A 27309-nucleotide genomic window follows, 5' to 3' on the forward strand; every position below is an offset into this window, starting at 1 on the left:
CAATAGGCACAATAATAGACTGAAAACAATCATTCATACCACGACATTAAAACATTAGGAACAGGTGCATCCTAACTAGTACATAGAAAAACAATCTTGGATTACTTGTTACTATATGCACTGCTAAACAGTACAGTCATACCGGTATCATGAAGAGACACGTCTTTACCGTATCCACCGAAATGGACACGTCTGTACCGGATCTGTGTACCCAGACCCGTCTTGACCGGGCTCAAATAAATGAACCCGTCTATATGCGTTCCCAACAACGGTACTCACCGAGAAGCAAAACTGAAGGCCTCGGAATCTCGATACTGGACTGGACTGGTACGGCTTCTTGCTGCGCATGCCCCTCGGAACAGGTGGGCCTCGGGATACCTCGGACCTTGCTCTCTCGGCTTGGGCTCTGGTCGGGATGGTCCGCAATCCTCACCGCCTCGTGTGGATGCCTGGTCGCAGTCTCCGTCTCCTCCGTGGGCCTGAGGGAGTTGGCAGGAAATCCCGCGGATGTGTACACTAGTGATCCGTCACGGCTATAGAAGGGGTCAGGGGGCTGCACCTACATCGCCGGCGCGTGGGGAAGGGGACTAGTCCCTGTTCGGGCGCCAGATTTATGTGGTAAATAAAGGTATTACCCGGACTTAATTTCTATACATTAATAATGAATAAGGATAGCTCATGAAATGAGAGGCAGAGTCCGTGGTGTCCGAGTCAAAAAGGGCTTTATTTCAATGACTCGAGTCAGGGGAGAATCGGGTTCCATCACCACTAAGGTTCAGGAAGGGATATCTAACGTTTATTCACATCATACATTATATATAGTAAAACCATACAATTGGAATGAATAGAGAAGGCGGTACGCTCCAGGCGGAGCAAGTGAAAGAAGGCGTGAAAGAAGGCGTACACGTAGGTGTGCACTTGATGAGTCATAGATGTGTCATAAGTGGGTGGATACATAGAGGAGGTCTGCAGGGTCAGCAGAAACCTTTGCCTTACTTGTGCACGCAAAACTGGTCATGACGTGTAACTGACGTGTAACTGGGGAGAGCAGGGGGGAAGCTGACTTTAGCACTAGAAGAGGAGTCTGGGATGTCAGAACGACCTGTACCTTTAGCATATCTGATATCTGGTGTTTGGAGGATGTATTGTCTGAAGTAAAGGTCTCTCGAGCAAAAGCTGTTCATCACTAAATGCTAGTGTGTGCATATATTTCTTCGTGCACTGCGTGGGGGCCATGGGCCTTCTATGGTAACGGGTTCAGTAAATCACTTGAATGGAGACAGGAAGGCTAGGCCCTATGCTCTGCAAGCAGAATATGTTTACCCCTCTCACTAGACTGGAATGTGTTTTCGCGGAGCTGAGCAGATAACTGTAGGCAAAATACCGTCTTGGCAGGCAGGCCAGGCCGGGCACCTCTCGGCTGAGCAGGAAGTAAGGGAGAGGTCAGGGATGCATACCTAAACTGCAGCTTTCAGAGTCAGAAGAGGCTCGGAGCCTGAATTCAGGGCCTGGCTCGGCTGGGCCACAAAAACGTGTGCTTCTCGATAATTAAACGTGTACCATGTAAACGCATTGGCAACGTAGGCCTCAGTGCAGAATGGATGTTTCATTCATGGAAGGCCTAATAACTGACATGCTAATGTTGAACGGAAATGCAGAGGCATTATTATTGCAGGCATGGGAAAGGAATTACATGATAACATGGACATACATGGGGCATAAGGTACATACATAGGGTGCATGTAGGGTACACACTGGCTACGTAAATTTCTATTTCCATGTACGAAACCTTGGCATCATCCTTGACTCCTCCCTCTTCATGAACCAGCAGACCAACGCCATCGCCTCCACCAGCTTCAACTGCATGCACATCTTCCGCAAGACCTTGAAATGGACCCCCCCCCCCCGACTGCAGAAAGACTGTCACCCACGTGCTCATTACCAGCAGACTTGACTACGGCAACGCCCTCTACACCGGAATAAACAGAGCCCTACTACACAGACTCCAGACCATCCAGAACGCTGCTGCCAGACTCGTCCTCAGAACACCTCATCATGAACACTTGACCCAACACCTACGAGACCTCCACTGGCTCCCCATCGAGAAGAGGGTCAGCTTCAAACTCCTCCCCCACGCCTACAAATCCCTCAACAACATCAGACCCTAATACCTCAACGAGAGAGTATCCTTCCAGTACCCAAGAGGAACCTCCGCTCCACCGACCTCGCCCTGGCAGAAGTCCCCTGCATACGCAGAAACAGAACAGGAGGGAGAGCCTTCTCCTTCATTGCAGCCAACACCTGGAACAAGCTTCCCTTTAAAATCAGACGCTCCCCTACTTTGCACGCGTTCAGAAAAGACCTCAAGACCTGTCTCTTCCACTGATCCGGAGCTGCCCCCAGCCCCCTAGTTCCTTGGGACCCTTGCGCATGAGTAGTGCGCTTCATAAACCCCTGATTGATTGATCTCCTAGAAGTGAAAAACTCCAAAAGACTGTCCTGCTGTTGGAAGCCTGCCTTGAACACTCAGAGGTCCGCCTTGCTGCTGGAGGACATCCTTGCTGCTTAAATCCAGGACTGCCAGAGACTTCAAGGACTAGTTATCTGGCTTTCTGTTCTGACCTACAGGCAGTAGCAGCCATGGTGGGAGTGCTGCCGGTCACTGATGTGGGGCGTGGGAGGGGCCGGGTGGGGGTAGTAAACTACAGACTGCGGCCGATTAGAGGTAAGTAAACCTATAAATAAATAAAACTAATTTGTTGTGAGCTGCATCGCCAAATGCAAAGGGCTGCTACTCTGCTGCTGCTACTCTGATGGACTGCTGATGAGTTGGACTCCTACCTTGCTGGGCTGCCCTTCTGACTGTTGCTAAAAATGACCACCAAACGATAGGTACCTGTGATGGACGCACAGCAGAGTATTGCGCATACTGTTGTCTCACTTGCAACAAAATCTCATAATAATTTTACAATTTGTTTATTTCATTTCTCACTAAGTGAATAAGCTGTATTTTATCATGTTTAACAATGAAAATGTTTAAAGAAAGATGTAGTTTGGAATAGCAAAACGTTTGGTATAATTTAAAATCTTCCTAGAAAAAAAAAGTACGCGCTTGTAAAACGGGTTACATCTTACAAGTAGAAACTCTCTTCCACAGGTAGAGCTTTTAGATTTGTCATTATAAAAAGCATCGCAAGGATGCAATGTGACAGGCTACCAGCTGTACTTCCTGTTTTTGTCCTATATACAGCATCAAGTAAAGTGGCTTCACTTGAGGACATTTAGATTTCCCAACCTTAACATCAGAAAGAGTGCCTCGAAAAAAGTATAATTCTATTTTAAAACATGAAATGGAAAGCATTAATCCTTTTAGGCAATTGCTCTTTCACATTTTTCAAATCCTCTCGAATATTTACGCTTTTTTCAGCACACTGTATTCCACTTCCGAAATATCACTCATGTCAAGTGCCTGCCTCCGACAACGTGGTCCAAAGTGCCAACATGTTGTTACATAGGGGAGATTCGAGTTACAAGAACGTCCTGCTCTTACAGAGTGTTGTTTGTGCTCATATGGTAGTTTACACTTCACAATGGTAGGACTCATTTTGTGAGCCAGAGTTTCAAATCTTTTTCTGGTTTCATGGAATATGATTTCAGTTCTTACCAAGATATCTGTCCAGTCCTTGAAGGTCACAAAACCGCTCAGTTCACTGGTGCCATGCTACATGAGGAGAGCCATTTAAAGTGTTAATATAATGCAACCACTGTCTAAACTCCGAGATGGTTTCCTTTTCTGTTTCTTCATTTTGATCTAAGGAAGAATTGTGTCATGTAATTCTCGCGCAACTTGCGCTCCTCTAATCGAACACATCACATACTCTGTTCCTCCAAGATCATTTTTTTGCAATCACAAGCTAAAATATTTTATCACGGTATGCGTTTTATTTATGATCAGTTTCCAAATGGGTTTACGGCATACGACCGCTGTTGTGATTAGCGCCGAAGGGCATATTACAATTTTCATAAGCCAGCCATTGATTTATGACTTTGATTCCGAGTAAAAATATGGCAAAACACAGTGACATTTGTTCTACATACTCATTTGTAAATGTATCTTGGACACCTGTGCTATTCAGAAACGAGAGCAAGGGCACAGACTGTTGATTCCTTTTGGAGTGGTCTTTGCCGACTGCTGCTATTTCACAGCATACCAGACTGTGTCATTTTTAAACTGTTCTTTATAAAGTTACCCAGCTTTTAGTTTGAATGCAATGAAGTGCTGTTAGACCTGTCAGCCTTATAGTGGTCTTTCCACAAACATTTTCCCTTCATCCCCCTTTTTTTCAGATCATCTTTCTGCTGGCATTTGAACTCTGCACACTTTACCACTTCTAACCAGTGCTAAAGTGCATGTGTATCATCATTAAAATGGTAAAATTAGCTCATTGCCAATTGGCATATTGTTTTTACTTATAAGTCCCTGATAAAGTGATACTACATGTACCTAGGACCTGTAAATTAAATGCCATGAGTGGGCCTCTAGCACTGATTGTTCCACCCAGTTAAGTTACGCTTGAAACATGTGTCAGGCCTGCCTTTGCAGCTTGTGCAGTTTTAGACTGCCATTTTGTTCTGGCAAAGTAAACCTTTTGTGAGGCCCAAACCTTCGATTTTAATGTATATTTAGGGTAGGCCCTGGACAGCCTGGAGGGCCGAGTGCAATTTATTTATAATGTAGGACATGGGATTTTCTGTTTTACTTCTCCTGGTAGTGAAACACTTTTACATTAGTTTTCCATTACTGAAAGGCCAACCTCTCCCATAGGATAACACTGGAGTTACATAATTAAATGTTATAAGTGTCATTTCCAAATAGGAGTAAGTAACCAGTTAATGTTTGCTGTCTCCAAAATCCTAATTTAAAATGCTAATTTATGGTAAAGTTGGATTTTGAATTACAATTTTGAAAATTCCACCGATCCAAGGATGGTTGTTTCCAGTCCATGGAGGACCTGGCCTGAAAATTCGGGCTAGACTGTTCCCATAGGGAACAGGGTCAAAACTGATTTGTATATGGCTGAGTTTGAACTGGGATGGCATGGTGAGCAAAAAAACAACGGATTTAGACCCAGATCACTGTACTGGGGTGAATGTTTGACATTGTACAACATTCTGTCCATGTTATGTTATGTTATGTTATGTTATGTTAAACAAATTTGTAAGGCGCAACTAACACCATTAGGTTTCTTGGCGCCATAATGAAGAGAGCAGATGAGGGAGCAACAGAGAACATTTATTTGTAGGATTCAGTAAAAAGAAGAGTTTTGAGGGAAGATCTGAATTTGGGATACGGAGTAGACAATCTGAGAGACAGATCCATCAACTGTTGTTTTTGCATTTGTCAACCTGAGTGGGAGGGATAGGCCCAGACGTGGGTCCCGTGCTCTCCATGCCACTGGAGTCAAGTTAGAGTGGTTGATGAGGAGTGAAACCCTGAAACCGGTCCCAGGATGCTTGTTTCCAGTCCAAGGAGGACCTGGCCAGGAATTCAGGCTGGACTGTTCCCTTAGGAAACAGGGTCAAGACTGATTTACATATGGCTGGGTTTAAACTGGAATGGCATGGGGAGCAAAAAAACTATGGATTTAGGCCCAGATGACTGTACTGGGGTGAATATTTGACATTGTTTAACATTATGTCCATCAATTGCTCTTTCTGCATTTGTCACCCAGAGTGGTATGGGTATGCCCAGACGTGGGTCCCGTGCTCTCCATGCCACTGGAGTTAAGATTGATTTTCATATGGCTAGGTTTAAACTGCATTGGCATGGGGAGCAAAAAAACTGTGGAATTAGGCCCTGATTACAGTACTGGAGTGAATATTTGACATTGTTCAACATTCTGCCCATAAATTGATCTTTTTGCACTTGTCACTCTGAGTGGGACAGGTTTGCCCAGACGTCTGTCCCGTGCTCTCCATGCCACTGGAGGCAACCAAGCCTGGCTGATGAGTGGTAAAACCCGAAACCGGTCCCAGGATGCTTGTTTTCAGTCAAGGTAGGACCTGGTCTGACAATTCAGGATGGACTGTTCTCATAGGGAACAGGATCAAGACTGATTTGCAAAGGGCTGGGTTTAAACTGGGATGGCACGGGGAGCAAAAAAAAATCAATGGATTAAGCCCCAGATCACAGTACTGGGTATCTGTTTGTTTGTTTATTTGATTTGATTTAGTTCTCTTACGAGAACAACAACATTTTTAACAATAAAAATTACAGTTTTGCTATTAAAATTATCTTTCTAATATAATTTAAAAAATGATTATATCTACCCCTTCACCTACTCAATCGGGTATTTCCGGCCCTCCTTCTTTAACACCAACAATGTCTCCTACAGTCAATTCGCTCGAGCTAGTACACCCAGAGGTGGAACTCTCAAATAGCTTTTCAGCATTGGAAATTCAAGATGAGCAAGCTGGACTAGATGTAAATGTAAATGTAAATGTGTTTCGATTTATATAGCGCACTTTAACCCAGGGGCCTCAAGGCGCTTGCTTAGGGACCCCGTCCTGGTATTCCCCTGTGAGATACCCCGGCCGGGAATCCACAAGGTGAAAGCCAGGCATCCCGCCGCGAGGGGCCGTAGTGGAGATTAAGCAAGCTATTGCCCAGAGTCGCAGAGTGTGACCCCGTGAGTCGAGTAGGCACCAGAGCGAGAATTGTCGACTCCGTGGAATTTTTGAGCCCGAGACCCGCCGAGGCGGGGAATCGAACCCTGGTCCACGGTCGATCTCAGCTTCTGGGTCTGCCGCCTCTAACCACTGAGCCACGCTTCTCCACTAGATGAGGTGGGTAATGTGGATGCCTCTCCGCCTGTATCGGACATTCAGCATATTCCTGTATCTACAGTATCCTCTGTGATTACAACAGCCCCAGTAAGCCCTGCAACTTTAGCAGATATCCTTATGGGTTTGAGAGAAGATCTGGGGAGGCGTTTTGCTACCTCAGAGGCTAATCAACAAGCTATTCAGGCCTCATGTGAGATGCTAGCTCGTAAGGTCGAAGACGTTTCATTAAGAACGGATGCCCTGGAAGCAGAACTGCCCAAGATCCAGGAAGCGCTAGGAACATCGGCAATTAACATTGACAATCTGGTCAAGCAGAATCGGGAAATGAGAGAAGATATAGAGAGGTTGGAAAACCACTCAAGGAAAAATTACATCAAATTTCTAAATATCCCGGAAGATCTTGAGGGCAACGACATCAAAGCATTTATTGCGGCCTTGCTTAAGACTACAGTGTTGAAAGACTCTCCCGAAACGGCCCAGGAATTACTGGTGGATATTCAAAGAGTCCATTGTGATTCTTTCCGGAGGAATCCTAAGAAAGAAAAACCTAGGAAGATCTTGGCCAACTTTCTCACTTATTCTATTAAGGAGAGGATTTTATCACTGGGATTGAAAGCTGGCCAGATTAAATCTGCCTCTTTTTCCACTCCCTTTACTTTCACTATTCGATCAGATATTTCCCACAATTCGGCATCTAAGCAATGGGAGATGGGCAAGAGACTGGCAACTTTTAACTCCCTGGGGGCTCGCGCGCAAATGAAATTACATCAAATTTCTAAATATCCCGGAAGATCTTGAGGGCAACGACATCAAAGCATTTATTGCGGCCTTGCTTAAGACTACAGTGTTGAAAGACTCTCCCGAAACGGCCCAGGCATTACTGGTGGATATTCAAAGAGTCCATCGTAATCCTTTCCGGAGGAATCCTAAGAAAGAAAAACCTAGGAAGATCTTGGCCAACTTTCTCACTTATTCTATTAAGGAGAGGATTTTATCACTGGGATTGAAAGCTGGCCAGATTAAATCTGCCTCTTTTTCCACTCCCTTTACTTTCACTATTCGATCAGATATTTCCCACAATTCGGCATCTAAGCAATGGGAGATGGGCAAGAGACTGGCAACTTTTAACTCCCTGGGGGCTCGCGCGCAAATGAAATTCCCTGCTTCCTTGAGGGTTATGTGGAATAACCACATGTATAATTTTCGCCAGGTGTAGGAGGCAGATTGTCTGATAGAAAAAATCAAAGCTGGGAGTAAAGGGGAGAGTGGAGATGGTGTGCAGGGGTCGATGCTATCCGGGGCAGCTGGGTCTGGGTCAGGGTGAGCGACAACACTGATTTTTCCCTGAAGGGTCTATTATGAAGTATAATGGTAGTAATTAGATCAGTTTAGTACACTTATTGATAAAGTTAGATGCTCTATGTAGTAATGTAGTTACGTTCTTTTTCCTTTTTTTTTGCTGGTTTCTTCTCTTTTTGTATTGATTACTTTTAACACCGTGTAGGGGGGGAAGGCCCGTCGCAGAGCATACTTGCTCAAGAAGAAAAGAGGGTTCCCCAGGGTGGGATGGGGAGGGGCGTTGGGCCACGGGGGGGGGGTGCAGTGTGGGAAAAAAAGAAAAAAAAATGTGTCCTTATCTCCAAGTACAGAACAAGAAATACATTCACCAAGCAACATCCCATTATTGTGTAGTCCAGTCAGGTGTTGGAGTAAGTGGGGGAAAGGAGATTACAAAATATGACACAGGGTGATATAGGTTTTTTATCTTGGAATGTTAACAGGCTTAGATGTGTCCGACGTAGAAGATTGATATTTAAATATCTAGAGCAGTCAGAAGCCAAAGTGATCTTGCTCCAAGAAACCCATCTGACATCTGTAGAAGCTAAAGAGGCCTTTGGGAGAGTTAGATGGATCAATGCCTTTTGCTATTCAGATCAATCCGCCACTAATAAAGGTGTAGCGATATTAGTTAAAGATGGCTGCGGTGGCTCAATAAAATCACTCTTAACTGACCATTCAGGCAGATGGGTTCAAGCTCTGATTAATATCAGGGGGAGGGATCTAACTGCGGTTTCATTCTACGGCCCCAACATAGACGATCCGGCATATATACATAAGGTGCAGGACAATCTGTCAGGAGTCCGCTCAACGCTACTTATAGGCGGAGACTTCAATATCCTTCTCGACCCCAGGCTAGATCGCTCCAACCACCGTCAGGTGGTTGTGGCTCCAAAGTCACGACATGCAATGAAGAATATGATCCTAGACCTGGGATTAATAGATGCTTGGAGAGCAAAAAATGGCCCGATTCCAGGTCATACTTACTTTAGTAAAAAACATGGCCATGCTTCGAGATTGGATTATATTTTATTGTACCGAGAAGGCTTGGAGTCAATGAAGGACATGGCCATTTTACCCAGTGTGTTATGCGATCATGCACCTATTCTGGCTACATTTAATTTTGGAGAAGACAGGCCGAAAGTAAACCCTAGATGGACTCTTAAGCGAGGAGCCTTATATGATCAGGAAGTTGTCTCTATGATAGATACTTCCTCTGTCAGTTTCTTTTCTGACAATATAGGCTCGACATCCCTTGAATTTGTATGGGACGCCTACAAAGCGTTTGTCCGCGGTCAATTTCTTAGCGCAATAAGCTCCAGTAATAGAAAAGAGGCTGCTAAGTTTAAAACAATAGAGGGCAAGATTTCCTCTTTAGAAACACTGAGAATGAACCTAAATGTGGAAGATGCTTCCCGAATTTCATCCGAAATAGAACTTCTCCGCCAGGAATATCGGGGGCCTCTAGACCAGAAAGTTAAGGCCCAATGGGCTTCATACTCCATGGAGAATTATGAATATGGAGAAAGAGCAGGCGCAGTGTTGGCAAGGAAAATAAGAGCAGACCGAGTCAAGAACAATATTAATAGGTTGATTATAGATGAACAGGGCACGGTATCATGTTTACAGGTAGAGATGGAAAAAAAAAATTTCTCTCACTTCTCGGAGCTATATAAAGAGGAGCCTTCCAGTAGCCCAGTAAACCCTATGCGCTGGTTGGAGGATAAGGAATTACCAGAGTTATCGGAGGAGGGTCGTACTATGCTGGATAGTCAATTTACAGAAGATGAGATTAAAATACAAATTAATAAAATACAAAAAAATAAAGCTGCTGGGCCTGATGCTATACCGGGCGAGGTCTACAAAATTTTTGTAGATCTATTAGCACCTAGACTGTGTGAATTGTTTAACTTTATCTATAGTCCGCATGGGAAAATTCCACCCTCCTGAAAAGAGTCCACTATTGTCTTGCTATTAAAACCAGGTAAAGACCCTCTCAGGGCGGAGTCCTATAGGCCAATCTCCCTGCTAAACGCCGATTATAAGATCTTTACTGGTGTGTTGGCCGGGAGATTGGCCAGGCTGGCCCCGTCCCTGATTAATCCAGACCAAAAAGGTTTTATTCCAGGGAGGCACATCCATGAGCTGACCCTCCAACTCATTGGCTGTATTGATCTGGCGGTGACGCAGTCGGAGCCATTGGCGGTGGCTGCATACGACGCTGCTAAGGCGTTTGACCGCGTCAATTGGGTATTTCTGTGGGATGTGCTTAAAACTATGAGGTTTGGGGGATCTTCATTGATACTCTGAGGAGTTGCTATGAGGGAGCCTCGGCAGCAATACTGTTGAACGGCCTGTTGTCTCCTCGATTGATTGTGGGGAGAGGGACTAGACAGGGGTGCCCTATCTCGCCCCTTTTGTTCAATCTATACATTGAGCCCCTGGCACAGGCTCTTAGATTGGATAATAGAGTTACCCCATTTAGGATAAACGATTATTCCTCCCAATTGGCCCTTTATGCGGATGATTTAATGATTTACACCAGTAATCCAGTGGAGGTCTTCCCCAGAGTAGAGGAGATCATGGTGGACTATGGACAGCATTCTGGTTATTTAATAAACAACACTAAAACTGAAATAATGTGCTCGGGAGTCGATAATTGGGACGGCCCGCTAAGCAACCAGTTCAGATATCTAGGAGTCCTAATTACCTCTGACCTTAATAATATTGCAAAGGTCAACCTGATGAAGGTTATGAAGGATATTAGTTTGTTGTTTTTGAAATGGCAGAATATCCCCTTGACGATTTATGGCCGGGTTAACCTGGTTAGAATGGTTATTCTGCCCAAACTAACATATATATTCAATACTATACCCTTAACTTTCCAAAATAAAGTTTTAGGGAATATCCAGGAGAAGATAGGTAGCTTCATCTGGGCAAACAAGAATGCCCGGTTCTCATGGAAAAAACTAAAAAGGAGTCTGTTAAAGGGTGGAATGGCGCTTCCGGATGTTCTATGGTATTCTTTCTCTTTCCAATTAAAAAACATCCGCACTCTTTTAACCACCCCAGACGAATCTCATTGGGGTCGGATATTAAAGGTGATGCAAGATCTAGAAGGGGGAGGCCCGGGTTTTTTGTATAAATATGGGTCCCCAAGATTCTTCAAAAAAGTCCGGCTGAAGGTTCTAAGATCTGCCTTGACGTTGTGGTGCAGACTGAAGCGATGTTGGGGTATAAAATACTATTCAGATCTGGCCCCCATCTGGGACTCACCTGGCACGCCAATATGCCTAAAGGACAGTCTTTCTCAGGTTATCAGGAGTGCAGGAGTAGCTACCTGGTCAGATTTTGTCACGGCGGAGGGTGTTCTTCCCTGGGAAGTTTTGCGTGCTAAGATAGGGGATTCTTTTTCCCGTTTTAAATACATTCAACTTCGCTCCTGGTTTGTTACAGAGAAAGACAATATAGGGGGAAAATGGGAAATTGAGGTAGCACTCCGTTCTGATGGTGTTAGGAAGAAAGAGGTAGCCCTTTGGTATAGAGAATTGCTGAATTCGGAAGAGTCCAGCCACGCCCCTAAACCAGGTTTGGAGTGCATCTGTCTTTGAGGCCTCTGCCGACGAGCTCTATGAAAGATCTTTTAAATTCTTATATAGGTATGTTAAGTCGGCCTCATTGAAAAAGAACCACTATTTTTTATTAAATAGGTTGTATTTCACGCCAAAAAAAAGAGCAAAGTTTGTTTGTCCCTCCCCTTTATGTCCAAAGTGTGATTCAGCAGAGGCAGACGATATTCAAATGTTCTATGATTGCCCGGTGATTGGTCCCTTTTGGACAAAAGTAGGAGAGACACCGGACAGTGTTTTAAAAGTAAATATTGGTCTGAATGGGGTGAGGGTAATATTCGGGTTGGACTTGGAAATTATTAACGAGCTCAGTGAGGAACAGATTGCTTTATTTTTTACTCTAATTATTATCGCTTGCAGAGAAATTTGCATGTTATGGAAAGACCCAGCCCCCCCACTATATGATAAATGGCTACAGTCTGTCCTAAAAACTGCACGGCTTGAGTTGGGGGCTATATATAATAGAAATACCACAGTTTGGCTCCCACTTTGGGAATGGGCACTCGAGTTGAGGTTGGTATCCGATTCCGAGATTGTCCAATGATTACACCGGACCCCGGGATAAAGGGGTAGCCAGGTTGGCTCAGGTGCAGCAAGGACCCTGACCCTGGGTGCACAAGAGAGAAGAAAGGGTTGCTGGTGTCTTTCTTTTGCAAGTACCAAAGGTGAGATGAGGACAATAAAAAAAAAATTATCTGTCTAATATAATTTAAAAAATGATTTTAAAAAGTTATACACGTTAATGCACACAAATTCATTAGGTGGAGCATTACAAAGGGTAATTAAATTCTGAACAGAATTTATGTTGCATTTAGTTTTGATCGGTGTTAAGTATCTGTTCCTTGCGGCAACAATAGACGGATTTGGACAGGCAAAAAGGACATGTTCCAGGTCTTGCATCCCACCTTTACATAAGTCACAGAGGTTAGACCCACTTCCTTCTGGCAACCATTTGATTTAATTAATTTCAGGGGTAATATCCCAAGTCGTAGTAAAATAATACAACGCCTAACTCCGTGATTTAAATATATTGTTGCGTTTTTTTAAAAGCTATTGTGTCCACGTACTGTTTGTACGTTGAGAGTTCAGAGCAATGTTGCATGTCTAAGTTCATGCTTATCCTGGGAGTAAGGTGCTTTAGGTAGAGTTTCAGTTGGGCTGGTGACCAAGATTTTAACATATCCAGAGTAACGGTTGATAATTTGAACGCTGTGCATACATTTTTAAAAAACACATACTTTGGAGGGTCTGGCTCAAGTGTTTCGATTTTTAACAGAGCTCTTGAAGTTCCTTGATCAGCATGGACCAGGTTATATGCCCATCTAATTATATTTGTAATCCCTCTGGCAAAAGAGCTGACTATCGATAAATCTAACCGAAGAGCTTGAACAGGCACAGCTTGCGGCATCCTGGTTAGTTTCCGGAGGATTTTCCAGTCTTTCATATCAATTTGTTTCCATTCTTTGATTGGAATATGTTCTTTTGCATATGATAAGACAGCCGGGATTTTAGAGCTATACACTTGTAAAGAAGAGAAGTGTCTTTGGCCGGTAGAGGAATACAATCTTTGGAGGGCTCCGAGATGGACGTCTGCTTTTCGACCCATTCTTTGCAAGTGAGGCAGGTTGTGCAGGGTCAGAGTGAAAATTCTCCCGAGATATATATATTCTTTTACAATTTCCAATGGGTTTCCCCCCTAATGTCCAATTATATTTCACATAACTCTTCTTTCCTGTAAATGATACTATTTTTGTTTTGGTGACATTTGGGATTAAGTAGTTTTCTTTAGTATATTTGGTAAGTGCCAGCAGATTTCTTTGGAGCCCCAATGGGGTCAGGTCTAAGATTACTACGTCATCTGCGTACATCATGCAGTGTATTTTAAAATTTGCAATCTTAGGTGGAAAGTTATTGACCTGGTTAAGATTTTCCGGTAGGTCGCTCAGATATAAAGAAAACAATAAGGGAGCTAAAAGGCAACCTTGACGCAGACCGTTTAAAGTTGGTATTGGGCAAGTAAGGCCCTTCTCTCTCCCCATTTGGACCTGGCACCAAGTCCCAGAGTACAGTGATGTTATTATGTGAAGGAGATTTTGTGGGATTCCCAATTGCTGCAATTTTGTCCAAAGTTTGTCTCGGTCGACCCTATCGAAGGCGGACGTGAAATCTACAAAGACTGCGTACACTGCCTGCGACTTTCTGATCACATATTTTTCTAATAGTGTTTGAAGTACTGCAATGTTATCTGTCACTGAATGTTTGGATCTAAACCCAGCTTGGTTTAATGGAATGGAGCCGGTAGAAAAAGCCCATTATTTTAGATGGTCTAGAACAGCGGCTGCAAAAATCTTCCCGGATGCGTCCAGGAGAGCGATCTGACGATAATTGCTTGGGAGCAGCCTGCAGCCTTTCTTGTATATTGGGATTACAGTCCTTCCTTTCCAGGACATTGGGGGTTTTCCTGTTCTGTATATGTAATTAAAAAGGCCTGCTAGAAGCTTACTCCAATCCTTTGGGTTGTTTTTTAAGACCGTAATTGGAATTTGATCTGGACCCATTGCAGCCGATTGTCTTGCCTTTTTTATGTAGTATTCTATTTGAAATGGCGATGGAGGTATGATGTGTATACTTTTTTCCTGTCGTCTATTAGCTTGCAATTGTGAGTCGGGGTTGGAGATTTGATTTATTTTGTATAAGGTGGATATGTAAATTTCCCATTCTGAGGGTGGTACAGGATTTGCTTTTATCTGTTTTTTTGTTCCCATTTCTAGCACTATTATGGTCCAGTAGGAACGTTTGTCCTTTTGTGTTGCTGCAATCTGTAAGTCTACCCATTTTTTGTCCTGTATCTTTTGTTTTTTGTCTTTTGCAAGCGTTTTTTAGCTTATTGGTTTCCTGTTTTCTTACCTCAGAGAACTGAAGGAATTGTTCCCTGATTCATTAATTTAATTCCTTCGTGCTGGGTTCAGTATTCCATCTTTTTAGACTTCGTTTTTTTGTTGATCGTTGTTTTACGCTTTCTTGTAACGTGTGGACCAGTTTCTTAAGCACAGCCTCAAAATTTATTATTTGATTTGTAAAGTGGAAAGTAGTTAATAAATTTAGCTTCTCGATTATTTGGATGGTTTTATCGAAGGATCGAGAGTTCCACGTTATCTGACCTTGAACAGGGTTTACTAGTGCTGTACTTTGCAATTCCATTATGTGCACTGGAGATATCCGTTTCAATATTAGACTGGTTGTTAGCTGAAGAATTGCATGGTCACTTCCTGTCTCAAACTTTATGTTAAGTTGGTGAGCAGATGCAAAGAGACCTAAGCTACAAATCATAAAATAGAGGACTGATGCTTTCAGGCCGCCCTTTCTTGTGAAGGAAGCCGGGATATCACCTTCGACATTACCATTTAGTATTACTCCGTTCAAGTTTGCGAGTATTAATAGAATGATTTTCCCTCTCTTGTTTGATTTGCGTCCAGAGGGAAGTTGTGGAGTTGGAATTGCCAGCGCTTGTTCCTTTTCTCTTGGCTCCTGTTTTTCCAAAAGATCGTTAGAGATTTGCCCATTTAAGACGCTTGTTAGGAACATTAGCGGGTAATCCTGTGCTTCTACCAGTTTTTCTATATCCTCTAGAATGTTTAACGCTAGTACATACATTTTCGCTCCCGGGGGTATGTAGACATTAAAAATGAGCATTTCATTTATGCTTTTGGACTTATCTGCCCCTATTTTAATTTTTAAGCATTGGAAGTTCTTAGAGTATGTAGGTATGATTTCCTGGGCACAATAGTATTCTTCAGAAAGTAGAGTTGCTATCCCTCCTTTTGCGTGCCCGTGGGAAACTGGTTCGGCTGGAATGTCATAAACAAAATAATCAGGATGATTGAAATTTGTTGTTGCCCATGTTTCTTGCAATGTCACTATCCCTGGACGGTCTTGCATGATTGTTGCTAGTTTCTCTTGGGTTTTCCCTGCGATATTCCAGAAATAGATGGATACACCATTGCTAAAAGGGGCGCTTAATTACATAATCCTGTTTTTTGCCATTGAGATTCTCTGCAATCCACGCCAATGTGTTATCATTATGTGTTTTGTCCTGTTTCTGAGGATTCTTGGTCCAGCTTCGCCTAATTCCGTCGGTTATTGAGACTGAGATAGCTTCTTTATGCTGATATGTCAAGATCCTATTGCATTGTTGCGTTGCTACTTCTTGGTGGTTTCTGGTTGCCTGATTTTCTGGTGTTTCCCGTTTGATCCCTTTTTCTGGGGCCAAGTCAAATCCGCATTTGTGGAGGGTCTCTATTTCTTTAAGTACGATTGCGGGGATTATTGGCGACCAAAATTCGGCTATAGCTGTTGTTGTTTTGGTCTTATCAGGAAAATGCACTAATTTGATGTTGTTACTTTCTAGTGCTTGTAATGTTTGTATCCTTTGCAGCAGATTTATTATTCTGTCTCGATTTAGGGGGTCTTCGTCAGAGGGAAATAGATCAGAGAATTCCACTCTACATATAGAATTTTTCTGCACTTGCATAGGCAACTTCCTAATCGGTATAGCTTGTTGCTGGATTTCCTTTTGAGTACCTGATTCACTTTCTGAGAATCTTGGAACAAATCTTGGGTGGTAGGATTTAAGGTTGAAGCATTTACCAATTGCTTATTTCAGGTAGAAAGCTGGTCACATTCTTTCATAGTGTGGCTAATTTCGTTTCCTTCCTTTTTTTCTGTGGTCATTGGGTTAGGTGGAAGTGTTTCTGGAAATCTTGTTTTTCGGACCTTCTGCTTTGCAATCCTTCTGTTTTCTCTTTTCATTTTCCGCTTCCGGCTATTGACATTTGTTCTCCTCTTCTTTACTGTTGTTTGACGGGGAGATGAAAGTGGTGACATATTTATTGGGGTTTCTATTATTTTTTGTTTGGTCGTGTTTAACACCTTTGATGGGCTTTTGGTCTTTAGTTTATTGAAGATTGGATAATATTCTATGGTCTGTTTTTTTCCATTGGACTCTTTTGGGTCCTTGAAAAGTTTCCTTAATGAGTAGATTTGATTGTTTGTATTATTTTTGTTTTTTCCTTTTTGTTTGCCGTGACCAGTTTGAGTGGCCATGTCGACCTTTGTCGGTAAATCTTCTACTGATGATAGGGGTGCTTGCGTTACATTAAATTTGCCCTCATATGGTCTTTCTTCAATTCTCCAGGTTGCAGCAATTTTTTATGCTGTTTCCTCCTTTTTTTCTCGACCATATAATTTAGCATTCCTATTTGTGTGTCCAACATCTGGTCAGAGTTTTCCAGAATGTTCCCTAGATGAGATAGAACAGATTCCAAAAGTCTTTCAATTGTGACTCAGGCTTTGGACACCGGCGTTTTTTCATGGGAAGGATCAATAGATTTTAAGAATAGGAAATCTGGGGTTTGTGAGAAAGAATCTTGTGGGTCGAAGTGTTTTAACGGAGTGCTGTTCTGGATTTTGGATTGCTCCTTTTGGCGCAGTATATTAAAAACCAGATCTTTCGGGTTTATATCAGGGCAAGTAATATCATATTCAGAGTTTTCATGCCTTTGTTGATCTTCTTCTTTTTCAGGAGCTGTATTTATGATTTTTATGTTTGGGTACTCCGTGCTTTTATTGTTTAATAGTGCTTCTTGCCCTGTGTTGTTAATGACCTCCGGTTTTTGTTTGTTTCGTTCTTCTTTTGTTTGATCATTATGAGATTGCTCTGCGGCCTTATTTTTTTGTTTTAAAAAATATTTCGTTATTCCAGACTGTGATTCTGACTTTTGAGGACGAGTCATCTTTAGGGCACTCATTCTTATCGCCTGCTCGGTCCCTAGTCTTTTTATATAAATTGTGCGTGTTCTCAATTTTTTGTATGCCATACTGCGAGAAATAGTCTTGTTTTGTCTCTTTCGCCCAGTAGAGGAAATAGTTGGCGTTTAGTGTGGGAGCGGATCTGGGCTTGACCTCTCACTGCCTTGTGCTAACAATCACTGGGTTTACAATATTTAATCCTGTTGGATTACTTTCAGGGCTCTCACTCCCTGGCTTGACCTCTCAGAGCCTTGAGGTTATGATCGCTGAGTTTATAGTGTTTTGTGAAAGAATAAAAGGCTGAGGTGGCCTGCATGTACCATAAGTTGGGGGAATTCATGTGTTTGGTCTGATATGCAGCTTTGTAAACGGTTCCCGGCAGTCCGAGGGCTCCCCGGCGTCTCCGCGGTTCCAACCCTGTGGGCGGAGAGGGAGAAGGCGGCTCTGGTCGCAGCAAAGGCTCCCCAGCTGTTCCAGCCACAGTTCAAGCCCCGGCTGCATGATCCACAGCAAAAGGGTAGAGGAGGCTCTGGCCGTGCTGCCAGGCAGGAAGGGTAGAGGGTTGAGAAAGGGTCCGGCCGGAGCCGAAGCTCCCTGGCAGATCTGGCCACGAGAGGCTTCTCCACGGATCCCGCCCCGCCTGGGCGGACAGGTAGAGGCGGTTCTGGCCGCACCTTTAGGCTCCCCTGCGGCTCCAGCCAGTGCAGGCTTCCCCGTTCCGCCGGGCAGAAAGATGGGAGCTGCTCCGGCGAAAAGGTAGAGGGAGGGTCCCGCCGCAGCGAAAGCTCCCCGGCGATACTAGCCGCAGGAGCCTGCTTCAGGGGAACCGCCCCGCCTGGGCGGGGAGCTAGAGGCAGTTCCAGCCGCACCTGGAGGCTTCGGCCGCTACAGGCTTCTCCACCCCACCGGGGGGAAAGAATGAAGTTGGACCGGCCGCCCTAAAGGCTCACGAAGGGTCCAGCCACCACGGACTTCTCAGCAGCTCGGGCAGCTCCGGCTATGCTCTCCATGCCACTGCAGTCTAGCTACCCAGGCTGATGAGGGGTGAAACCCCAAAACCAGTCCCAGGATACTTGCTTCCATTCCAGGGAGAACCTGGCCTAGCAATTCAGATGGTCTGTTCCCATAGGGAGGGGGGCCAAGACTGATTTGCAAATGACTGGGTTTAAACTGGAATGGCATGTGGAGCAAAAAAAAGATGGTTTAAGGCCCAGATCACATCGCTGTACTGGGGTGAAAGTTTGACACTGTTCAACATTCTGTACTTCGATTGTTCTTTTTTTTTTTTGAAAATTGGCATCTTCCTGCCTTAGCCATCTAGTACCTGTAGCCTGTCTCTGGTCACATGACTGGGTGTAGCTGAGAGTTGGCTTTGTGTATTCCTCCTACACAGCCACTCACAAAAGGGAGCTTACGTGTGCCTGGATGAGTCATCACTTTCAGGACAGGAGAGAGGAGCTGGGCACAGCCCCACTCACACCTGAATAGGTTGAATCCACACAAATGGCAGCATAACCCCTGCACTTAGTCTGGAGCCTGAACAGGGAGGCCAGGATGCCCGGGGACTTCAATGAGAAACCTATGGAATATTCTCCACTCTTCAAAGGCACATTGGTGTAGAAATACTAGACCTCAGACTCCAGCTCTTTAGTATGCTTTAGGACCAGTTGATATTCTGCTAAGAAAAAGGACTGCTGTCCTGCTAATAGATCATCCACTGTGCTGGACTGCTGCTCTGAAAATACTGCTGCCTTGCTGTGCTGGCCTGCTGTCCTCTTTCCTAGATGAGAAGGACTTGACTTGCATCTCATGAACCCAGAACCCCAGATTGACTCCAAGGGCTTGTTGGTTTGCTTCCTGACTTGAGCCTCAGGGATAAAAGGCTTCAACAACCTGTACCTGGGCTCCGCCATCTGTAAGTCCACCCTGCCAAGTGGTGCCACACCAGTCCTGTACTCTTGTAAGTGGGGCTAAGCAGCGGTCTGTGGCCCCTAATATGCTGTTGGTGCTGCTGTGGCACTGCCAAGCATTTTAGGAGTTTCCTCACCACAGCACTTTTCACTTCCTAAGAAAAGTGTGGCAGTGAGAAAAAAAGGGAGCCAGACATTGATCCCATTATGCCTCTTCGCCATGGGGTGCATGCTGTGAGGCACATGGTGTACCCCCTGTCTGCATGCTCCCCATGTTCCTGCATGGAACAAAATGCCTAACATTGAGCATTTCGGTCCAAACAGTATCATGCTTTGACGTTCCCATTGAGGTGCCTATTCTTAAGATCACCGCCATGGGAATGTCAAAGAACTGCCCACCAGCAATTTAAAACTTTGTAATTTGGTGGGTGGTCTGTTTTGGCTTTGGCAGTGTAGGAGAGGGCAGCAGAGTGTTGGACCCGCTCCCACACCGCCAAAGTCATTATAAGGCCTTTAGCCCATATTGCATGATCTGTAGAAAGTAAACATTTGGGGTTGGATTTATCAATGTATTGCATTGCCTTTGTGCTACACATGGTGTTGCGAAGGCAGCGCAATACTAAAGTCAAGCTTACCACACAATGCAAGGTCACCTTGCTTGGCTCTGTGTTGCTTGGTAAATCTGGAGTAACACAAGACAGCGGAAGAGGCTGCTTTGTGTTACTCTGTCCTGGGCAGGCATTCCATGGGTGGAATGTGAGTGTTCCCATGCATCCACCCATGACAGATCCCCAGATTTACCAACACTGGTAAACCTGGGAATGTGTAAAAATGCTACACATTCCCTGGGGAGGTGCAACAGAGGGAATATGTTTGTTTTGCCTCGTTGCTTCTTCTTTCTAAGTGAAAGAGAAAAAACCTCTAAGGATTGTTTTTTTGCAGGAAGATGTCCCTTCTGGCACCAAAATATTCCTGCCTTCAATGCAGGCACCCTTGCAGTATGGCACAATGGTGCCTGCACTGGCGCCAGGCAGAAGATTGTGAGCAAGGGCAGACAGAGAGCAGCAATGCAACATATACTGGTAAATATGGCCCATTCCTGCCTTTACCCTTTCATGCAGATTATTGTCTACCTGCATTGCATGCAAAGATTGATAAATCTGGCCTTTGGGTACAGAGCAACGGTATACTTCTTTGAATCAAGGGTATGACTTTGTACATTTGCCGATACAGCCCTATCTGAGTAGAGGTGTCATTTTAAGCTACCTGTCAAAACGCTCCTGCCTGCATTATGGGTGCAATCCCAAAGGGGTTAGGTGTTTGTTAGCAGCTCGAACGAAGTGAGAGCTGATGGGCCATCCTGTAGTTCTTTAACAATGGTGATCCTGTTTGGGCACCCTATTATTGCATTTAGGCTAATGGGTATATCCAATTTTTTTATTTAAATATAATCAGGTTGCAAGAACCTTGGCTCTGGGAAACTTCCATCTAGAGTCACAGTTCAAGCCAGGTACTCTGTAATGAATCCAAGATTTTGCAGAGGTTTGTATAATGGGTGATCTGCTTCCCATGTCTGTATTTGGTGGCCTTTTTCGATCTCTAGCAAGTGTTTATTGATTCTATGTTATGAGGCTAGTTGTTTTTGGAAATACACTTAGTCCGCAAATATTCTAGTAAAGTATTGTTTATATAAATGGGGTTCACATTTTTTACTGCTTTCTCTCAGTAGCAGATTCGGACACTGTGGGGTAGGTTTACTAACATGTGGAGCTGGGTTTGATTCACAAAAGTAAGGCAAAGCAGCACAAAATGTTTTTTGTTATTTACTTTGCAGTGAAAAACTTTGCACTGTAAAGTTGCCTAAACGTACGGCAAAGTAGCGCAAAGCACTGCTTTGAATCAATTAGCTTCAAGCAGCATTACATGGGTGGTTCCTATGCATTCCCATGCAATCAGCTATGCCTTTTGATGTAAAACCCTATCTACCAAACGTTATAGACACGGGATTGCTTAAAAAATTATCGCCATTGGAAAGCAGGCACTAAAAAGAGAAATGGTTTCATTTCTCCTTTCTTTTCCAATTTTGCATGTGTGCTGCATTGTACAACACACATACAAAGTTGGAAACGTTTTTAAAGTTGTCTAGGCATAGTTTTTTGTACTGTAGTGGAACCCTTACAGTACAACACCATTACTAGACTCACGCACACACCGTTGCACTGTGGTGCAAAGACATGTGTGTGTTTTTGGCAGAACATTTCTGTACCGGCTAGGGAAAGGGGAGGGAGTCATATGTATGTAAACAAGGTGTTCTTCTGCTTCCTTCTTCTCACACAACACAGCACAGTATTTTTGGCTGCTGCGCTGCACTGCATTGCATGAGAATTTAGTAAATTTGGTCCTATGTTTCTGAGATTTTCCTATTTTTCTGGTATCTGTGGGCCTCCGTCCTTCCTCTTCTATTAGATATGTTTTCCAATTTTCTAGCATTTATCAGGCTTTGCACTGGAATATTTGCTTTTAATTGTTATCCAGTTTTTGCATGTCAAGAGGTAATGCATATCTTACAGCTTTGATCGGCAACCATTTTTGGAGAATTCCTTTGAACTTTGCTTGCGAACAGCAGGGGCATGATTTCTGCTCAGCTGGAATCCCACTAGTGGTATTGTCCCTCTATTTCAGGCCTCAGTTTTCAACGATTTGTATAAGTATGGGAATAATCCAAGGAAACTGTTGAAACCAAAGATTCATCGGTGGCTTCATCATACCTTGTGTTTAGTCTTTATCGCATAATACTCTTATATGGGCATATGGTCTTCTCTTTAAAGCACTTCATGGCACGGTCGAAGCTTCCAGAACTTTTGAAGGTTATTCCAAATTGGAAATGTGGATGTGTGTGTTCGATAAACTTTCCATTTATTGGAAAGTGATGTTGATTGCATTTTGCTTTGTGAATGTTCTGGAATTTAATGAATTTAGTTTTGTTTATTTTCAAACCCCATAGCTTGAATATCAGTTGTTAGCATGCACGTGTTTATAACTTGTGCCTATACCACACATTTAGCTCTGACCTTTTCAACTTATTGTAATGCAATATGGCAAATTACTACATATTTTTGGGGGTTTTCATGGTAACTACATATAAATATAATTCCTCCAAACTCTATATATTTTAAAGCCCCTACTGCTCCTTATCTCGACCCATCACTAAACCTTAAAAACCTCTTTAACCTTACCCAGGCATGAACACTAAACATACCTTATTACCCCTTAGCCTATCTATAAACCCTGAACAAACTTACTACCCTTTACCCTTACAGATCTCTGAATCTTACCATGCGTAAACCATAAAAATCTTTACTACCATTTAACCCTACACATCCCTATTCTCAAAAAACCCCTTACACCCCTTTATCCATACCCATCTCTGAACCCTTAAACCCCATATTAACCTTTACCTTTGCTGATCTCAAATATATGTAATGTGTGTATATGTATATTACCCACAGGCGGTCACCACTGGGTAGGTATACTTAGGTCTGCTTTTCTCTAGGAAATGACTTTTTTTTCTGGTTTGTAAGAACTTTGGCTCCATTTTACCAATCTTCATGAAACTTTTGAAGAAAGCACTCATTTTTGCCTAGCTTCTTCATGGAAAGTTTCAGAATGATCTGTCAATCGAAGGCTGTAAAAAAAGTGGTCATAAAATCATGTTGCTTTTTCCAAATACTTTTTTGAAAAGGTCTACAGCCAAAATGGCTGAATGGAATTACACCATATTTGGCAGGAAGCTAGATTATTTACCCAAAAAGCATTCTGTTTGTGATTTAGTCTAAATCTGTTCAATAGTTTAGGAGAAATTAATGCAAGCTAAACTTCTGAAAAGAGTGTTCTAATTTGCCCAGGGGGCTTTTTTTCTTTTGGTCTTTTCACTCCTGTGGGAATGCACACCTGCAGGAGTAAGTGCTCTGATTGACTGGGTCCAACATGAAACAAAATGTGGCAATAGCCATTAACGGCTTGTGGACTTAGTCCTCTGTCCAGAGATTGTTTTAAAAAAATTTAAAGGGGCAGGATAGGGATGTCTCGCCCCACTAAAGCTTGTGGTGTACTCCCCTAGGACCAAAATAAATTTAAAAAAATGTTTTTTTTGCTGCAGTCCCATGGATCTGCCGCAAGACTCCAATCAGATTGCGGGGGGGAAAATACGCTTACTGGAATTGTGTTTTTTTTCTTATTAAGAGCCCTTAGGTGGACTAGGCTCAAGGGGCATTATGTTTAAATATTGCCGGAGGAGGGCATGAGTGGTGCCTTCCTTCCCTTCTCTGTGCCACTATAGGGCTCTGAGGATCCTTCTGCAAGAAAAACATGTTTTAAAACGGGAAGAGGCCACAGGAATGAGCCCCAGGAACACCAGCCCCAGGGGCCTGATACTGAACAGTGTCCTGGGGAGTCAAACCCTGGAAGTATGTGGTACTCTGACTGAGAAAGTGAGGGCATACCCTGTGCCCTACCCCTTTGGCTGGGAACTCAACGTTGTTACTGCTCGGCTGGAGCAGATACAAAATGATGCTCCCTCTTGCGCCTGAGCCAAGGAAAGGTGCTGGCTTCCACCACCAGCCTGTATGGAGCCGACTGGAGAGCAAGCTAGGGTTTGGGCTCTCCCAGTGGCCTTAACGAGCCCTATATTGTGTATGCCCTGAGTGGCCACTGGGACACCTACTAACAAAATATAAAATCGTCGGCTCATGCAAAAAAGTTGCTGTGGGTTTTCCAGGTGAGCACCGGGGCACCCATTTAATAAATCATATTCTGGCAGCGCACACTATTTGTGCTGTTGGCTTGCTGACCTGGGCCACAGGGTCCTGAACTCCCCTGTATCCCCCAACTAAAATAAAATATGTGGGTGTCCAGGGTGGTCATTTTAAATGAATAATAAATGAGCCACAGGAGCCTCTCATTTATTATTCACTGCTTTTACTGCCCTTTATAGCTTGTTAGAAACACCAAGCATTTTCTTAATATTATGGGGGCTACAAGGAGTGTAGCAGCCTCCAGCAACATTAGAAGAAGCAGTAAGTCTCCTAGGTCAATAAAGCCATACTGGATGAGAACTTACCATGTTTTTTAAAGCAATTCTAACTGACGATCGGTGCTCTTCACCTCGAGTGCAAGACTCTCTTGTGGTTACTTTTACAATTCCATTTTGTTAGATGAAACCTGTTCAAAGAATGGCTCAGAAACACATTTGTTGTTTTTAAAAAAAGAATATGTCTCTGAGCCTGTCTTTTAACATTTTTCAGCGCATACAATCCAATATGAAAAACTATGTTTTGTGTATATGACCGTCATCCTTTTCCTTTAAGTAATCTCGGCAACCAAAGCACATTCTTATATTCTTATTTAAGTTAAGTCTGCAGCCACATTTGTTACCCATCATTAAGCCTGTAAATTGCAATCAATATGGTATATACAATCAATTACTGAGCATGCTATGTCCTATAACTAAATATATGTGCCAAAAATATAGGGGCATATTACCAAGCAATAGCGATAATTATCGCTATTGCTTGGTTAGAGACAAAAATTTACCGCTGAGCTGCGGCGATTTTTATCGCAGATAAACCTTGGTATTACCAAGGTTTATCGCAAATGCGATAAAAATCGGCCGCAATTCATGAATATCGCTGAAAAGTCCGCGATATTCATGCATTACCGAGCTAATGCTCTTAGCCATGTTATCCACCTCCCATTGGATAACATGGCTAAGAACTGCTCAGGGCAGGTGTTAGCTTTTGGAGATATTCGCGCTTAGCGCGAATATATCCAAAAGTTTGTAATAGGAGATAGCGATGTTAGCGACTGTTTCCTGTCGCTAACATCTTGGCACGCCCACTTTGCATGTCATTTGTGATAAATATCACTGACATGCAAAGTGGGGCCCAAGATGGTCGCTATCTCCTACTAGCTGTCGCTAACTGGTGTTAGCAACAGCTAGGTAATAGGGAGATAATTCTATCTCCGCTTTCTTGGCTTTTAAAGCCAAAAAAGCAGAGATAAATGCCCTTGATAATATGCCCCATATTTCTGCGATGCAAACATTGGCAGAATATTGTGCATATTTCTAACGCACTTGCAACATAGCCTCTGAATATTTCCGCACTTTCTTTAACTGGAATTCCAGTGAGAAATAAACACGCTCAACAAAGTACCTTTTTACTTGGAACTACGAAATCACAATCGCCTACTTGTTTTATGACTCATACCAATTTAGGATTTCTATTGGTGTAGGTAATTTAATGGGTGCTTGGAAATGTGATGTACTCTAAATATAAACACGTAATGTCCAGCGTCGATATTTTCTTCGAAGAATTGAGGATTGATTTAACAGTTTAGTTTTTCCATTATAGGAAATCACTGCAAGGGTGCACTATCGTAGGCTGTACGCTGTACTTCCATCACAAGCCTTTTTGTCTAATATACAGTATCAAGGAAAATGGCTTCACTTAAGAACATTTAGATTTCACAACCTCGGCAACATCACAAAGGATGTTGACTTGAAAGAAGTTATGCTGACATTTGAATCCTTGAAATGGAAAATCGTGCTCTTCAGAAAATTGATCTCCCTGTTCTTAAAAATCCTTTCGAACATTTGCCTTTTTTTTCCAAAACACTACATCCACTTATGAAATCTCAGTGCATTCCGCTGAGAGCATAGGCCGAAGTGTCAGCATATTACTTTATAGGGAAGAACTTTGCTGCTAAAGAACGCCCTGCTCTAGCAGAACTTTGGTTGCTTAGATGGTAGTTGTACTTCAAAATGGTAGCATTTTTGCGAACTGTAGTTTTCTATGTTTTTTGCTAAGTTTCAGAACTTACTTAGAAATACGTTCACGCCATGAGCCTCGGAAACAAAGCACTGGTCCACAGCCACTCCAGGAGAGACATTTACATAATTAACACAGTGCATACACACTGAGACGGTTTGCTTTTCCTTTCCTTCATTTCTATCTGGACAAGAATTCTGCCACCCACTGTGCTTTTTGAGCGTATGAATCTCGGCTCCAATATTGAGAAATATTTTTTTGATCCTGGGCAAATCAATTTTATGTACCTTTAGTTTGGGTCCTCATATGCCAACATAGGGAGTACCTGTACGTGATTCAGTTTACAATGTGAGTTACACAAGAATTGATTCGTTCTTCTTGAGAGTCGGGAGTTGAGACATTTAGACATAGAAAGGACTGATCTTCAGCTACTACGCAGATTGAGAAATCTGAGAAGAGAATTCACTCAAAGGCTGCACTGTGAGCCGGAGGCAATTCTTATTTGTTTATTCACTGTCATGATAATAAGACAAATTATCAAACGATCTTTCATATATATTGAATAGTTTTTAATAGCAAAATAAAGACTAAATAAATATTCAAACACTTAAAACTTCCACCAGACGAGCAAAATGAAAACCTTTTATTTGTTCCTGCAAACAATTGATTTAAAGAACGTGTATCATATGCAGCACAGCACAGCACATCTTCTGATATCATGGTCAAGGGGGTCACCAGGGTGGGCCTGACTGGGAAATCCACCCTGACAGTGCGACAGGACTGGTCTGACAGGTAGGTAAGCCATTTTCTGGCTGTGTGTGGGCCAGTTATATCATCTGGGGAGAGGGTAGTGCTGGTGTAGGGGTTGCTGTTGTGCATATCTTTTTATAATGGCTAGGATGCAACGTCAGATAGCACTTTGTAGGCAATAGTTTATCTGGTACTTAGAGT

This window comes from Lissotriton vulgaris, chromosome 10 (genome assembly GCF_964263255.1).
Source record: "Lissotriton vulgaris chromosome 10, aLisVul1.2, whole genome shotgun sequence".
NCBI lineage: Eukaryota > Metazoa > Chordata > Amphibia > Caudata > Salamandridae > Lissotriton > Lissotriton vulgaris.